Below are 16,185 nucleotides of genomic sequence, written 5' to 3'. Positions count from 1 at the left end.
TATGAAATGCAGTGAGGTAAATTTAGTGAAAGTACCAAATGCTCTGTGAAATTGTTTCATTGTGTTTATTCAAACCACAGAAGATCTAATGACTTGATAAGAAACAATTATAATAATAGTCATAGCTAGAATTGGGTTTAGCTGTTAGTTATAAAGCAGGGTTTTTAATTTCTGAGTAAAAAGTCACTGAGATTAATGCCGTGCCTTGGAATGAACAGCACAAAAAGCACAAGGTCAAAATATCGGTTTAATGTGATATTTCAGGAAGGTGGTCTTCTTGGCAGCTAATCTGAATAGTGTCTCCTGAGTTGCTTGGAATCCAAATTTGCAGAAGAGTCTTCTGAGGACAACCCAAATTGTATAGGAAGCAAGTTGGCATTTTACTTACTGGTTACCATTTCTGTGTTGACATCAAATAGACATTCAACCACAGGATTAATGGTGCTGCTAATATGAAAAATCCTGATCACTTGGCCATTAAGGACTTCCGAAACAGTATTTGCAGGATGTTACAGGAGAATCAAACTTCTTACAGGATAGTTTTGTCCCTATGAGGATTTAAATTCACTCCAAACAAATCTACTAAATACTGTGAACGTTTTAATTTCCTACTAACGGTAATTTCAGTCTGCTTTGTAAGTAGTTGCTCTGTAGATTTGTTTGAAGTGACTGTTGTTTGAGTTTGTGCAAAGTTATTGCCATTCCTTTAGCTTTGACACAGCATCTACTGTGACTTATATTGAAGATGGTATTAACACTATTACCAGTGAAGTCTGTGCTACAGAGGTCAGTGAAAGTGCAGTGCAGAGTTCTAAAAATATACAGCAGAAAATATTGTTCTTGCTATTTCCAAGCTCATGATAAGACTCTTATAGAGAAGACATGAGTGATGGCTATATAGTTGCAGCATTCAATTGCATTCTCAAAGCTTAGGGGTTTGAGTTATGGTTCTTTTGCTTATATCAGGAGGTTGTCTCCATTCCCTGCAGATGTAAATAAATACTTTGAGTTGGGTCAGACGCTGCTGACGAGCTCAGTGCATTACACTGTCTCATTTACTTTAAGCAATGGTGAACATTAACCAAATAAGGCTTTTGGTTTGCACTGTGTCATCGATTGCACATTTCCTACATGGAAGGCACTTCCACACCACACAGGAAATAATACAGATTCCATTAATATACCATGCATTGCATATATTATGCACATATGATACGGGATCAATAGCCAGTAACTACCAACATATGTGTGCATCATTCCTATATTTGCCTGTATTCTGAGAAGAGTGGTAGAAAGAGTTTTTAAGTTGTTCAGTTGCTGAATTTTGGAAGCTACACTAACTCTGTCTGGGGGGGGGTATAATTGCTCTTTGTGCACTGTTACTTTCTGTCAGTTCTCAATCTGTACAGTTTTTATTAAATTAGGCATGCAGTAGTGTAAGTTACTAAACCATATCACACACAAGTTTGGAGACTGTTACAAGTTTCAGAGTGTGATGTTTTGTTGCACGGGGATGTTTCTATAGGAAAACCAATGGGGAGCTGATCACAGGAAGATTCTGGATTGTAGCCTGTAACTCTAGACAGTGTGCAAATTATCATTTATGCATTGGACAAAATTGTACCAAGAGATGTATCTTCTAAGCTCAGAAATATTATTAAAAATAATAATTCATAATTACTTCTTGAGGTATTAAATCCATCACAACAGTTTCATAATCGGAAACAGTGAAAAATTATTGTAGTGATGAATGGCTTGTTTTCATGGCTCAGACCAACGTTTGTGTCCTCTGCAGCAGCATTGTGGCTGCCTGTCCCACTGTGTCTCCTTGACAGTGTTATGGTCAAGTGACCAAAATATACTTAGGATCCCCAGCCCTAAAGAAATAAAATTGGCCTCAACCAGGGCCCTGGCCTACTAGAACACTATCTAACGAGATCAGAGCCCTACAGCAGGGGTAGTCAACCTGTGGTCCTCCAAATGTCCATGGACTACAATTCTCATGAGCCCTTGCCAGCATTTGCTGGCAGGGGCTCATGGGAATTGTAGTCCATGAACATCTGGAGGACCACAGGTTGACTACCCATGCCCTACAGGACCTTCAGCTGCTCCCCAGGGCTTGCTACTAGTCTATGCTCAAGGCCTGAAGAGTACAGCTAAAATTTGCTGGCCTTCCTGCTCAAAGTTACTCATTTACACCATTGAAGATTGCACTTTATGACTCGTCTCTTTCTATCCCCTGGAAATAGGAGATGGAACTGAACAGACTAGGGCTGTTTATTTTAAATAATTGTATTTGAAATTTTATATTACCCATATTCTATTGTATGTATTTTTAACTGTTGTGAGCTGCCCTGAGCGGTCAGGGAAGGGTGGCATATGAATGAATGAATGAATGAATGAATGAATGAATGAATGAATGAATGAATGAATGAATGAAATTGTGAGGGTTTCTAGTCAGCCTCTGAGATGGCTTTGAGAAAAACTGTAAGAATACTTCCTTTCAAATGAACATTGTCTTAGGTTTGACACTTATCCAGATACAGTAGCTGTTTCTGCAATATTGGTGTATCATGTAGGGTTGCTAGCTCCAGGTTGGGAAATTCCAAGAGTTTTGAAGGTGGAGCCTACAGAGGTGGGGTTTGTGGAGTGAAGGGACCATAGCAGGGTATAATGAGATAAAGTCTACCCTCCAAAACAGCTATTTCCTCCAGTGGAAGAGCTCTCTTTCATCTGGAGATCAGTTATAACTCTGGGAGACCTTGTTCACGTTAGGTATTTTTCAACAGCTGAACAGTTACTTGCTTTTGTCACAATGTAAAAGGTCACATTTACATTATTCTTCCCTGCCTCAGCAGTGAGTGATTTTTCTTAATTTGGTAATTTTAGCCATATTGATTACTGGAGTTAAGAGATATACTTGCATCACTATTGAAGAATCTGTAATCAATTAAGCATTCAATAATAGCTTCATTGAAACAATTAAAAAGTTAAAGTGAGTAGCCCCTGAATATGTCCCTATAGTTATGATCTATCACTTTATAGGCTGTTAATTTAGGTTGCCTAGTCTAATAAGCAGTATAGACCACATAAGGCATAAAAGATGCAAGTGATTGGGTTTTGGTACATGTGAACAGAAACAGTTCCTGCATGGTAAATATACACCTTGCCCTAGTCACATGAAATGACGATTGTATGTATCATGTTCCCAAAATGTATGTTTGACAGGCTTCTACCCTGCATGAATGGGATGCCAACATAATGTTTGAGAACTACAGTCATGTCATGGCAATTTTAACAAATGGGATTGTGAATCTATCTGTAGTAGAAGAAAACCTTTTTTTGCTTAGATCTGACCATTCAGAGATTTGGTAAATTTGTTGCTTATGTGATATGATTAGTAAATGAAAAATGAAGACCCCTTCTCCCACCTTGTTTCTCCATGGATCAGTAGAGAACCCCTAGGGCTCAGAAGAGCTCCCAGGGAGAGAGATTAGGTGGGGCTGGCACACCTCACCTGCCTCTGCTGATAGCAGCCATGTGTTGGCCCTTGCCTGATTTGGGAGCTTGCTGTAAAGCAGGCTTACTGGGCCGCCATCTTCTCCACATACCCCTGACTTTTTTTTATGCAATGGTAGAACAGGAGGAATGGAAATAGCAAATAAAACTTGGGTATGAGTTGTGGGGAGAGGGGCGAAAGACTGAGATCTATGGCCTTTTGAAATCAAACTATTCTTCTAAACATCAGTTTTGATATTTGAAATTAGTGTTACATTTAGAACCAGTAGCTCATAGCTATCATTCACACTATTATAGAGAAATGGTTTATGATAGAAAGGGGAACTGATCAGGGGTGTGTGTGTGTGAAAGGAACAAAAAAATCAATAATGCATACATTAAAATTGTTTAATCAAGGAAGGTTTGACTTTAAAGAAGAATTTGATCCTGATCCACTGAAGTGTTTCATTTAAATTGTGAACAAAGGAGCTCATTTTCACCACCAGATGAACTAGGCCAAGTTACTTAAATTATACTGCAATTACTGAAGGTACAATGTGAATGTTGGTTGACATTTGTGTTAGTACGTGTATATTAGCAACTGTATATATTTAATACAATAAAACTTTTCAAGATACCTGTATTTTCAAGGTAGTTCTAATCTGTGGATTTATAGACAACCTTTGTACATGTGCTTTGCAATGCTCTAAGAGCTATAAAACTGGATATGCTTCTGTCCTCCACAACACAATAGTAATTGAAAGTATTTAAAATGCGTCATCTTTCCCTTATGGACTCCTGAGGCAACATGACCTTTTGTGGCCATAATCTGACCTCTTTTACACTTGGATTACAGGGAACAAAGCAAATTTATAGCAGTTTATTCTCTCCCCCTATCTGCTATTAGTGTCTAATCATATTGTCTATTGATCATGTGATTAATCATCTGCTGAAAGAGCCTGCAGATCTTATGGAATGCTGCACTGCACCACACTGAACTTCAACCTTTTATACAAACTTGAAGAGTAAAAGCATTTGTCAATGCCCAAACCTCTGGTTAGTATGCTTCTGGAACACAAGGAGGTAAATCTTGTTGCTTAAAATCAAAAACCTATACTGTCTGTTTTTAACTATAAAAATATATAACATACCTGATGCAAACATACCTCACTTGAAAATGCATATGCATGTCTGTATTATTTTATTGCATCTTATAAATAATGATGACTAAGGAGGGGGGAATGTGGGTTCTATTACAGTGCCCATTATTCCCACCATAATTAAGGATATGTTGGCATTTCAACTGTAAACCCTTATTTTCAATGGTCTATAACATGCCCATAAAATGTTTTGCTTGTGGCTTGGCATGAAGACTCAGTTTAAAACCAATTTTCTTGTTTCTAAATTGTTGTTGTTTACAAATGCTGATTAAGCATATTTTAGTACAATAGCATACAGGTTCATTTATTCAATAAAGACTCCCCCTTTGCTTCAAAATCCTGCAGACTATTGTTAAAAATGAAATATAAAAACAGAGACCTGTTTCCTGAAATTCTTCAGATATTATTGTGATGCCAGTATCCTATAGACCACACTGGGTTCATAGTGATATTGTTATAAGATAGGGCTTTAATTTCACCCCAAAATGTCTTCTGTGAGTATCAGTTTGCAAGCTAAGTTTTCTAACTGCTTTTAATCCAATTGCACCTTAAGCTTCTTGCCGTTCATTTTGAAAAAAACTTTGGAAAAACTAGAGCTGTATTCATATGACATCACAAACTCTAATTTGTGCATGAACTCTGGTGATTATGTCCCTGCTTCTCTGACTTCCTGCTGCAGTTCGCCAAGCCTGATTGAAGCCTTCTTGGTTTGATCAAGTTTCCAATGAGACATCTTAATGCAAGCATCTTGACAATTCCCCAACCCCACCCTGCCAGGATCCTAAACTGAGATTTATTCAAGACTTAGAATTCCAGCTTGTGGGGAGATATTAACTCCAAATTTCCCAAAGCAGCTGCATTTAAATATCATGGCAAATTAAAATTCGATCAAACCCGGAAACATTCAGTCACTTTCTGTGAGAGGGATATGAGAAGAGTGAAGGAAGTAAGATGTGTTCATGCATAAAGCCAACAAATGGTGTAATTAGAGAACATTTTACAATATGAATGCAAAGGAGGATACAAAATGCCTAGATCTCCAGTTAATGGATATTCTTTCGTAGAGAGCCTGAGGATGTCTCTGAGTCCTGCTGCCCACATTCTGATTACTACTGTTCCAATAACATCTCACCTGTTGGGGTTAGATGTGGGAGACAGTGTGGGAGAAGCAAAGTTGAAAATCCACATCCTTCCTCTAAAATTCTTCTCCTTCAAGGTTCTATAATCTCTTAGGAGCTCAAGTAGGCAAATTTCACTTCTTTTTCTCTTTTGCTTAGTTGTTCTCAACTTTTTCAGAATATTTAATTCTTGGTTTCTCTTGGGTAGTCTACAAAGTCATATTCTTTTCTTTGTATCTGAGGAGTCTTCAAACTATATAGAGCCCTCTACCATGTCTGCAAGCAGCTAGATATAACTTATTTCATATCTGGCATGGGACTCTGGCTATTAGATACAGAGGAGGGCAGTGTTTATGAGGAAGGCAGTCACCTTCAGCCAACAGGAGTAATTCTAGGCCAGTATTTTCAACTGTTTTGTATAAGATATTAAACATCTTTCTACCAGACTGTAAGCTTCTAGACCTGTTGAGATGAAAGGCATTTTTTTGGTACTGCTTACAATCAAGATTCATTGCCTTCCCTTTCTTTTTATTAATACACTTATTTGATCAAAGTCCTTGAGCTTAAAACCAATACAATAGAATACATAAAACTAATACAATGAACTCACCCGAATTATTACAGTGAGGATAAGGATGAAAACTCCCAGCTATTAAGCCTGCAGTTTTATTCTCTCACACCTGAAATCACAAACAACCTCAAAATCCAAGCTTGCACTGGTTGCTATTTCAAACAAGGCAGTGGTTTCCAAAGGTGGTTAGAAAAGACAGTTGACGTGGCCGATTGCCAAAGCAGATTCCTACTTGGTAGTCCCATGGAGCTTTCTATAGCAATTAGAACAACCACAGATAAGTCCATTTTCACTCGGGACTCAGCCCTCTGGACAGGGGTTGGCAGAGGGTTCCCCCTGGGCATAAGGGACTATGGGAAATCTTCAATAATATTGCCAAAGTGGCTGAATTTATGGTTGGAAATGAATTTAGTATCCTTTGGCAAATACAGTAGAAGTAATTAAATGGAAATTTCAGATTTAAGCCTGATCTATTTACTGCTACTTACTTAGAAGGCAAACTGTTCCAAATTAATGGGGCATTTTCTATTTGTACGAGTTGGTTCTCATATACATACATCCTGAAGCAAAAATAAACCTATGGGTAGAAGAGAACTGGATACAGATGCCTTGAAACAGGATCAATCTGCAGGCCCTCCTAAAGGTATGGTAGAAAATAATGTCTTTCAGACGTTCTCAAGTGAGCTGTTCCATAAAATTTGTCTAGTGACTGAATATGCCGTAGAGATAAGGCTTGGTGATATGATGTGAATCAGAAGATCAAGGCTTCATATTACAGCTAATAGATCCAACACATTCCACAGTGAACATTTATTTAGAAATTATATATGCCAGCGATCCCCAACCTTTTAATGGTTGAGGACTGGCTATGGGGGCGGGGAAGAGCCGGTGGCCCGGGCGCTGCGCATGCGAATTAGCGACCCCTGGTGGTGAAAATAGGCATTCACGGAGCTGCAGCGCATGCACGTTTTCACCACCAGGGGCGCTAACGCGCATGCCCGTTTGTGTCCGCTGGCGTGCCGGCGGCCGCACCTGCCTCTTCTCCCCCTCGCAGCAAGAAGCTAGCTGGGCCGCGAATGAAGAGGCCGCTGTACGTTACAAAAAAAAAAAAACACACACACACACACCCCTAGAAGGAGGCTTTTCAATTTGGCTGACTCTCCATTTTGCGTAGGCAAAAATATTACATTTTCTGCGCTAATGGAAGTATGCTCACAGCAAATTGAACATCCCTATCTACAAGCCATTGTGTCAGTAGTATAACCAAATGCTACATCACCAATACTACATAGGTTTCCTTTGGCAAGAGGATATGTAGCGGTAAGAGAAGGGGAAAAATGAGAAGTTTAAATTTTTATCTTTTGAACTTTATCTTAACACCAAAGAACGATGTTGTTTGTAAGACAGAAAATGAAATCTGGATGTGCAATGATTTCAGAACATGGTTTTAGTGAGTAATTTAGTTACATTTTTAAGGGCACCCAAATTATTTAGATCAGTGGTTCTCAACCTTCCTAATGCTGCAACCCTTTAATACAGTTCCTTATTTTGTGGTGACCCCCAACCGTAAAATTATGCAAGTGTTCTTTCACAGAAATTAAAACTAAACTGACCAATGGTGTGAAGATCTATTGTCCATGATTGTATATAAATTGGTTATAAATTGTATATAAATTGGCAGGTGCCTTCAGGAGGAGCGGCAACAGTGGCAGTGCTCCCCTGCTAAGCTGCTTGCCCTGCTGCAACCACTGTGAAAAGGCTGTTTGATCCCTAAAGGGGTCCCAACCCCCAGGTTGAGAACCACTGATTTAGACCCTTTCAGTGGAGCTGGTGCTAGTGGAGCACTTCACAGGTCATGCTGTCCAGGAGAGCTAGCCATGCCATGAAGCAATGTGAAGCAGACAGGACATATTAAAGGAATTATTATTTTCTTGCCTCAGGCCAGCACTTATGACAAGCTATTGTAGTGGACTTAATCTTTTGAAGTAGAAAGCAAGTGAAATTAACTCCTATGCCATGTAGAAATTTACCTTGGGGCAAGCATTTAGCCTAAAGGCTTACTCTTTTTAAAATTGTAATGAAATGTAATGACAATGATTGTTTCTTCTGATTAAAGCAGGCCTTCAAATTTGCTGCAGTACAACATAGTCTGCTCTTAAAGAGTACATTTAATATGTAGGACCCTTATAAAAGGACCAGAAACAGTGGCAGACATCACAAAACTGTGTACCTGTTTTATAAATGGGAATATGTGGAAGCAGTGTTCCATGTGTCCAGCTTTGCAAACATACCAATATGTCCTTGGTAACTTAGCAAAGGGCACTGAGTTGGCTCAGGGTGAAATGCAGCCACTTAAAAGTATTAAATCTTTTGGAACATGCACAGAAAAGGCAAAAATAAATTAAATGTACCACCTTTAAATTTTTGGCTGTTATCACACTGTGAAAGTGATCTGTTGGGAAAATGATCATAGATGACCTCAACTGAGATTGCAGTTCATTTGAACTTCCAATAACTGTAGTTATAAGATGCAGGTTGTAGTGTTACCACCTCCACCTGTACATCTAGTCAACCAGTTAAGATCTATCTCCCAAGCCATGCTTTCTGTGCCTGTATCTATAGAGGTGAGATGGATGGGCTTTTTTCAATGTTAGCACCTCACCTTGCAGTTCCCTTTGAGACATGCAGGGTGCCTTTTTTGCTATCCTTTATTCAGTTACCATGTCAAACCATTTATTTTTATCCAGGTTTTATTGGAGGTTTCCTATCTTCTAAAGCAGTTTTTATGCTCTGTTTCTAGCCTGTGTTTTGTTGATATAATTTCATACAACTGAATGTTATTTTATGCCCCTGGTCTGTTTTAATATGGATAATTCTTATGTTTTTTATTATTGTATTGTTCTTGTGTTTTTTTGTGATTGGCCTTGAATAGGTCTCTGGAGAGGCAGCATACATAGATGGTTATGTAGAAGGGAAACTATAGCCCTAAAAGTATTTCCATGTAGTTGCTGCTTCTGGCTGCCATATTTGTTAGTCTGTGATGTTATTTGCCTCAATGGGCTATGCTGAACCATTAAGAAACATGCAAACTCCAAACTTAAGGGAAACAAAAAGCATTTGAACACAGTGAGCAACAAAATATTTTAAAAATTCCTAAAATATGCCACTAAGAGTAAAATGTAGAGGAATAAAGAAAACACCCATCTTATGTCTGGATACATCAACCATGGAGAGGAAAACTTGTTCTCAGACATTTGTTGACTGTAAAGTAACCCTAAACCAGGCCAAGATGAGGTTTCACAAGACTGAAATAACAATATCAGGGGTTACCCTGTTCATATATCTGTTAATTTATTTTAAAACATTTATATCCTTCTTTTTTGTATACCTCAAACTGTTAAGCAACTTTAAAAATAGGTTAATTAAAACGATAAACAACGTTTAGGCAAATAGTGAACATACAAAGCAGCCCCTTTTTTCCTTGAGATGCTACTTCAATTTCTCTTTCCCAGTAGAAACCTCAATAGAGATTCAGAAAGTTCTATCTATATACTGGTAGGTGGCTTACTCTACTTTTGCAAGTCAAGCTGCAGATGAATATAAGCGAGTATCAAAAGTCAGAGTCAATACTGGCAGGTGTTCAACCTCAATTCAACATGAGGCTCTAGTTTAAAAAAATGCTGGCCAGGATAATAAAGAGAATATTTCTAAAGCAAACAAACAAAAAATCAGACTATATTACTTCTAGTGAGTGATGGAAGATTTGTCTTCATTTATAAAGTTAAATAATTGAAAAAAAATTCTAGCCTAGCCTTTTTGTGTGTGTGTATGTGTGTGTGTGTGTGTGTGTGTGTAGGAAACCATCTGAGGCATCTTTTGCATCCTAAAGAGATTCAGGCTCAGCACAGGTATACTAGCTCCATGAGAAGTAGTTCTGAGTTTTACAGTTCTTTGAATCCTGGCCATTGCATCTTCTTGTCTAATATCAGTGGAAACAGAATATGTCAGTTTTGAAGAGTGTAGATTAGGGAAGAATGTGCAGTTTGGAAACGTGGCAGCTTACAGCACAGTGTATGGTTTAAATTAGACCTTTTTTTGGAAAGCAGAATAGCTGCAGGCCACATTTCTAGGGAAAGCAACAGCAGAGAGGGCTGGCTGTGGTTTCTCCTTTGCTGTGTAACAGACCAACTTTCCCTTGTTTTAACACAGAAGGGGGAAAAAAGACTGGACTCCTTCAGACCAACCACACAGCTTCTCAGCTGACCACAAAAAGGAAGCTTGGCCTGGCAAGGCTAGATTAATACCCACTGTCTCTTAAGCCAAAAGGGTGTGAGAACCTTTTATATGGATTTTTTCCTCTCCCTGCCTTCTGTCAGATTGACAGTGTGGTCAAAGTTTAGACGTCTTGCAACAAACACAAGTTTACATTACACTGTCTTCTAGGTTTCTCTAAATTGCATCTTAAATTTGTTTATGCCCACTGCTGAGCTTTTAGCAGAGCAAACCACTAATAGCTTTTCTGCTGCTTGCTGAAGGGATAAGAAATATTAAAATGTGCTGTGAAAAGTTTAGGCAGTTGGCAGTCTCTGATTGGTTGATGGAGTATTGTCATGCTTAATGAAAAAGGCACAACCAGTTCTTACTAGATCAGAGTTCTTTATCATTTGAAAATAATAAAGTTAGGATTCATGGACACAGTTATTCAATTGAACTGTTGAATCTAAACTTGAACTTAAAATATTTGATGTATTTTTAAAATTATGTTTCCACATATTTCCACACTGCAGGATGATTTAGATTCACGTCTTCCCTTTAGATGTTGCCGTGGATTGTTTTCATGTGCTGCTTCTGTTTTGTTCCTGATTAACCTGATTAGCTAAACTAGATTTGAGTACAGTTGAACCCTAAAGATCAGATTTTCAAGGTATAAACTTAAGAGATGCCTCATAAAAGGAGCTTTGATTCTTTTAAAACTGATATTCTACTTGGTCTCTGAGTTGCTACCAGACTTTAATTTAGTTTTAGTGCAGAAGGTCCACATAGCCACTATTGATTTGCAAAACCTCCATCACCAGACTCATCTTGGGTCTCTGGCAATGCCAGGGTTGCCCTCCTCCAAGTGGGAGCTAGAGATCTCCTGGAATGACAACTGATCTCTAGATGGTTCCCCCGAAGTACATGGCTGCTTTGAAATATGGCCTCTATGGTAATTTATGCACATTGAGGTCACTCCACACTTCAGATCTCCAGGAATGTCTCAACTCACAACTGGAAACCCTTTTTCCAGTTTTGTTTCCAGAATGTTATGCAGCTGTCCATATAAATTCTATGATACTGTAAGGTTTGAAATACCAGTGTAACCATACTGCGAATCTGAGGATAGCGTTCATGTGATCGCATAATATAGATTAGTTAACCTTCTAAGACATTCTGACTATCCTTTTGATCATAAAACTAGTGGTTAGAGAATAATAAAAGGGTTTATAAAATTTTATATTGCTTATCTTTTTTCCGGTGTGCACTTTAATAGCAGAGTGGTACTAATTATAATAAATAGGGAGAGAACTAGACACAGGACTGCCACTTTCAGCAAAAGTTCCATTCTTAACACCATATAGTTCCTCCTTAAAATGTTTTTAATACAGAAGCAATCTGTATTTAATATCATTTTCGTATGTTCATGGAAATATCAACTTGTTTTCAATATTTAATAATCTAGATTTTTTTTAAGGTTAAGATGTTTGGAAATGCTGGATTCTGTCCCAGTGTTGAGGCTTGGCTAGGTGCTTTTCACATATAGTCTTTGTTGGTTGTTCTAGTTCCAGTAAGTGATTGTGGATTTAAAACATTGAGTTGTTCACTGTTAGTGTGCCACAATCTCAATATGGCTTGGGTATCCTGATCAGACTAGCCTGATCCTTGTAGAGCTCAGAAGCTAAGCAGGTTCCGCTCTAGTTAGTTCCACCCTAGTTAGTCCAGGGTTGCAACACAGAAGTGGGTAATGGCAAACCACCTCTGACCTTTTCTTGCCTTGCAAACCCTATGAGGGACTCTGTATGTTGGCTGAGACATGACATCACTTTCTTCCACCACCATCAGATTCAACATGGCCACCCTAAATGCATGTTTTAACTTGTCACTCACATTCTGAAAACATGGAAAGAAATCATTTATTAATTGAAAACAAAAGTATGTTTAGTACAGTTATTAAAACTAATTCCTGGTTGAACAAGCCATGTGCAAATAATACATGTTCTTAGGAGATGTTACTGGGGTAATACATACATTTTGTGTTAGTAGTTAATTAGAAAACATAAAATGGGTCCAACTGTCAAAGAGCTTCTACTTGATATAGACCGTTTACGCACTGGAGGTTTCATGCCGGGCTGCAGGCTGGAGTTTTAGAGGTTGCCCCACCACTTCCAGCACCCTTATGGGGGAGCATTTGGCCTGGTGTGCATCATTTGTCCCTGATTTGTGCTCCTGCATGGGAGCTGGGGCAGTGAAGTTCCCAGTGCATAAATGGTCATAGAGAGTTGCCAATAAAACTTTAGGTATCACTGAACTAGAAATAAGAAGAAAAGAACACTTTCTTTTAATTTCTTGTACCTTCATTGAGAAACTTTCACTGCATCTTGGTTTGCCCCCACTGCTGTAGTACGTATTATACCATAATGAATTGAAGCCATTGATCATTGTCACATTTTAAAATCTTCTCTGCCGTTTCACTTTATAGGTCCTATACATTAGTCCATTAGTCTTTGAAAGAATTACCAAGAGCAATAATCAAGGCAATTAAAACCATGCCAAATTATTTCCGTTATGGGTGTGTGCAGGAGGTAAACATAAAGGAATTCTCTTATATCCAGTAATGACACCTGCATAGCTATAGGGCAAAAGGAGGGTGTAGGTGTTTTAATGAAAGAAGCTAGTATTATTAAGATGATAATAGTTAGCAACCAGATGTTATTCTAAGCAGCCTTTGCCTCAGAGTCTTGAACCATATTAAAATTAGGATGGCTACTCATGAACATTTTGGGGATGAAACATCATAAAGTGACTTTTTTTTCTTAGAATGCAGATGGTGTTTTGTCCTTGTGAAAAGGATGAAATTCTATACAGTGAACTTTCAAAAGACTATGTCTTGAAAGATACCAACCAGAGAATAAGCTCCCCCCCCCCAATGCACAGCAACTTACAATCTTACCACATGGGGGTGCTTTCACAGGTCTACAATCAGAAATCCTGGGGAGAACAATGGGGAGAACGTGCACAGATAATATCATTTGGCTCCTGCTGTGCAGGCTTTGTCAGTGTTGAGGCATTACTCAAAAGCAAGAAGTCACTTAGCATGAACAGATGTATTTTCTTTAGTAAACTATTTCAAGCTATTATTTCCTAGCCATTAAAATCTGCCATCTTGATACTTGGTTATTCACTATATACCATAAAATATTTATTAAGGTCATAGAACTGTAGAGCAGTAGGGGGAAAAACATGTGTGGAACAATATGTTTGCTGTACTTTTGGGCAGGAACATTTCTGCCAGGTTGCATCACTGTCTGTAAATTTTATTGATTATAATTAAGTCCATCTGTATTGTCTCTGACAATGTACATAGGCTCAGAATCAATATTTTTTATATTCATTAGGAAACCAGCTTGAAAGGGATTTTAGTAGAAATAAACAACAAAATTGTAGGTTTCTGATTACATTTATATAGCATGGGGAGCTCAGTGTTCCAGTTCTTTGTTCGTGGGGAAGGGTCAGAATCTGATGCCGGAAATTTGTCTCCATATTCAATTGTTTTCTGCATTAACCCTGTCCTTTATCACCACAGTATTTCAAGCCTCTGTTCAGTGTGTGCTGCAGGTCAGCCCTGATTAGAGGTATCTATAGCTTTCATCTGACCGGTTTTATCTGCATTAATTTGCATCACACATCTGCCATGCATCTGTATCCATCTGCTTTGACACCATCTGGAACCAGTATAGGTACAGAATAGCATGCTGCCACCTTGCTGAAATTTGTGCTGAGTTAAATAGGGGGCAACCCTCTTCACTGTTTCTTATTGAAGTACAAAAACTCACAATCCCACCCTACTCATCTTAGTTTAATAGATGATGATTGAAATAATTGTTTTCATTAAGTGTATTTGTTGAAGATCAATCTCAAGAGCAGATCCATGAATATACAGTGTTCTGTTTTTGCTATACAGATTTAAATGTCCCCCCCAGAAGATACTTGGTTCAAATTTAAACCAAAACTGATTTTTATTACAGAGACCACAAATCCAGCTTAACCAGCACAAGCACTTGTGCAAATAGTTCCAACTGTCCACAGATAAGTAGTGATCATCTTGGAAGGGGCACATGGCCTACTAATCTTTACGTAATCAAGAACCAAACCCCCCCTCCAACAAACCCAAAAATAACAGCATGGTTAAAACATATACATCTAGAATTTTTAGAAAGCCAGCTTCATCATCAATCTTCTGTACATGGGCATTGCACATGGTCAGGCCTGCCACCTGAAAGTTTTTACAGCTAAAGGCCTCTAGGGAGTACTACATGGGCCAAAAACTTTGTTACTGCCCATCTTCTGTTGGCCCTTCCTTGGAATCAGTGTATTAGACTCTGCCCCCCTGATTCTGTGTCCCAACTGGTCCAACTAGGTTCACATTCCCCTGTGACCAAACAGGCTTCATCTGAAATCCCCAGCTAAGAAGGCTAAAACTAGAACTAAAGAGAAATGCAAATCTGTGTCCCAGCATCAGGTTCTGATCCATACTCTGGAACTGACTCCAAGACAAACTGAGGACTCTGTCCCCGAATCCAAGATTCCCGCCAGTTTCCAATTTCCATCTTGGAGAGTGAAATTGAAACGGATTTTCTAGCTGGTTAAGCTCAGAGTTTATCCTATCAGCTGTGTATATACAACCTCAGGCACCTATGCAATGGCTGTTGCACCCATATTTAATGGCTATAAGCAATTTGGAAGATTGTGGCAATACTTTTTCTTGACCCGGGGATCTGAGCTTATATCATTGGACCTGATATCCACCATCAGCAATGATTTCTTGCAGACCTTGTTCTATACTTGTGAGGGGGAAGGGAACTGCAGTCGATTCCAGTGGTGGAAGACTCGTTATCAGCTTCCCCTATAGAAGATCTCCATACGTATGGAAAACAAATTATTTGCATGTCTCAGTCTTTGGAGATTGAAGCCATTACTTCAGAACACAAACCGAAAGATTGAATATTGAGCTGTTTGTATTCTGATTCTCTTGGCATTATAGTGTTTCTGGTACTGGAGGGCTTGGATTCTTTCACAAGAACATTGGCAACAATCCTAATTTCTTCAACCAATTTCCAGAACAGCTTGGCACTTCTACTGGATTATGAAAGAACCTTTCAATTATCTAATCTAACCAATCACTTTCTACCATCTTGATGCACTAGAGGATATGCAACCCAAGGGCTGACAGGGCTACTATTCTGCTCTCACTGACTGGGAGAGATGGAAGCTTGACTGTTTAGATCAAAAACCTCACTCTGCAACTGCGCTGTTTTTTTAATTGACCACATATGAAACTATTATAATGGGCTACCAACTTTTTCTCTGGGACCCTGAGGTCAGCAAGTTTGAAGCTCAGTGCCAACATCCAGGCTATTCACATTCTTGGAACATTAAATATAGAAACAAACAGACTGAGCAGAACAGAGTTTTTTTTCCTCACAAGTAGTCCATAAAGCAGACAACTTTCTTTCTGGTGTGGTACTCAGACTATATCTCCATGTACTGTTTCATTAAAAGTTGTATTCAAATATTTGTTACA

At 38.6% G+C, this 16,185-nt stretch overlaps 1 protein-coding gene across 13 annotated transcripts in view; it reads left to right on the top strand.

The window, feature by feature from the left end:
* The window catches only part of NFIA (nuclear factor I A), a 592,830-nt gene that overhangs the window by 270,139 nt on the left and 306,506 nt on the right, over positions 1-16,185 (top strand). The window lies entirely within an intron of this gene.

This window comes from Paroedura picta, chromosome 4 (assembly GCF_049243985.1).
Source record: "Paroedura picta isolate Pp20150507F chromosome 4, Ppicta_v3.0, whole genome shotgun sequence".
NCBI classification, from domain to species: Eukaryota; Metazoa; Chordata; class Lepidosauria; order Squamata; family Gekkonidae; genus Paroedura; species Paroedura picta.
Note: the sequence above shows the minus strand (reverse complement) of the source record. Positions and strands in the feature narration are given on the sequence as shown.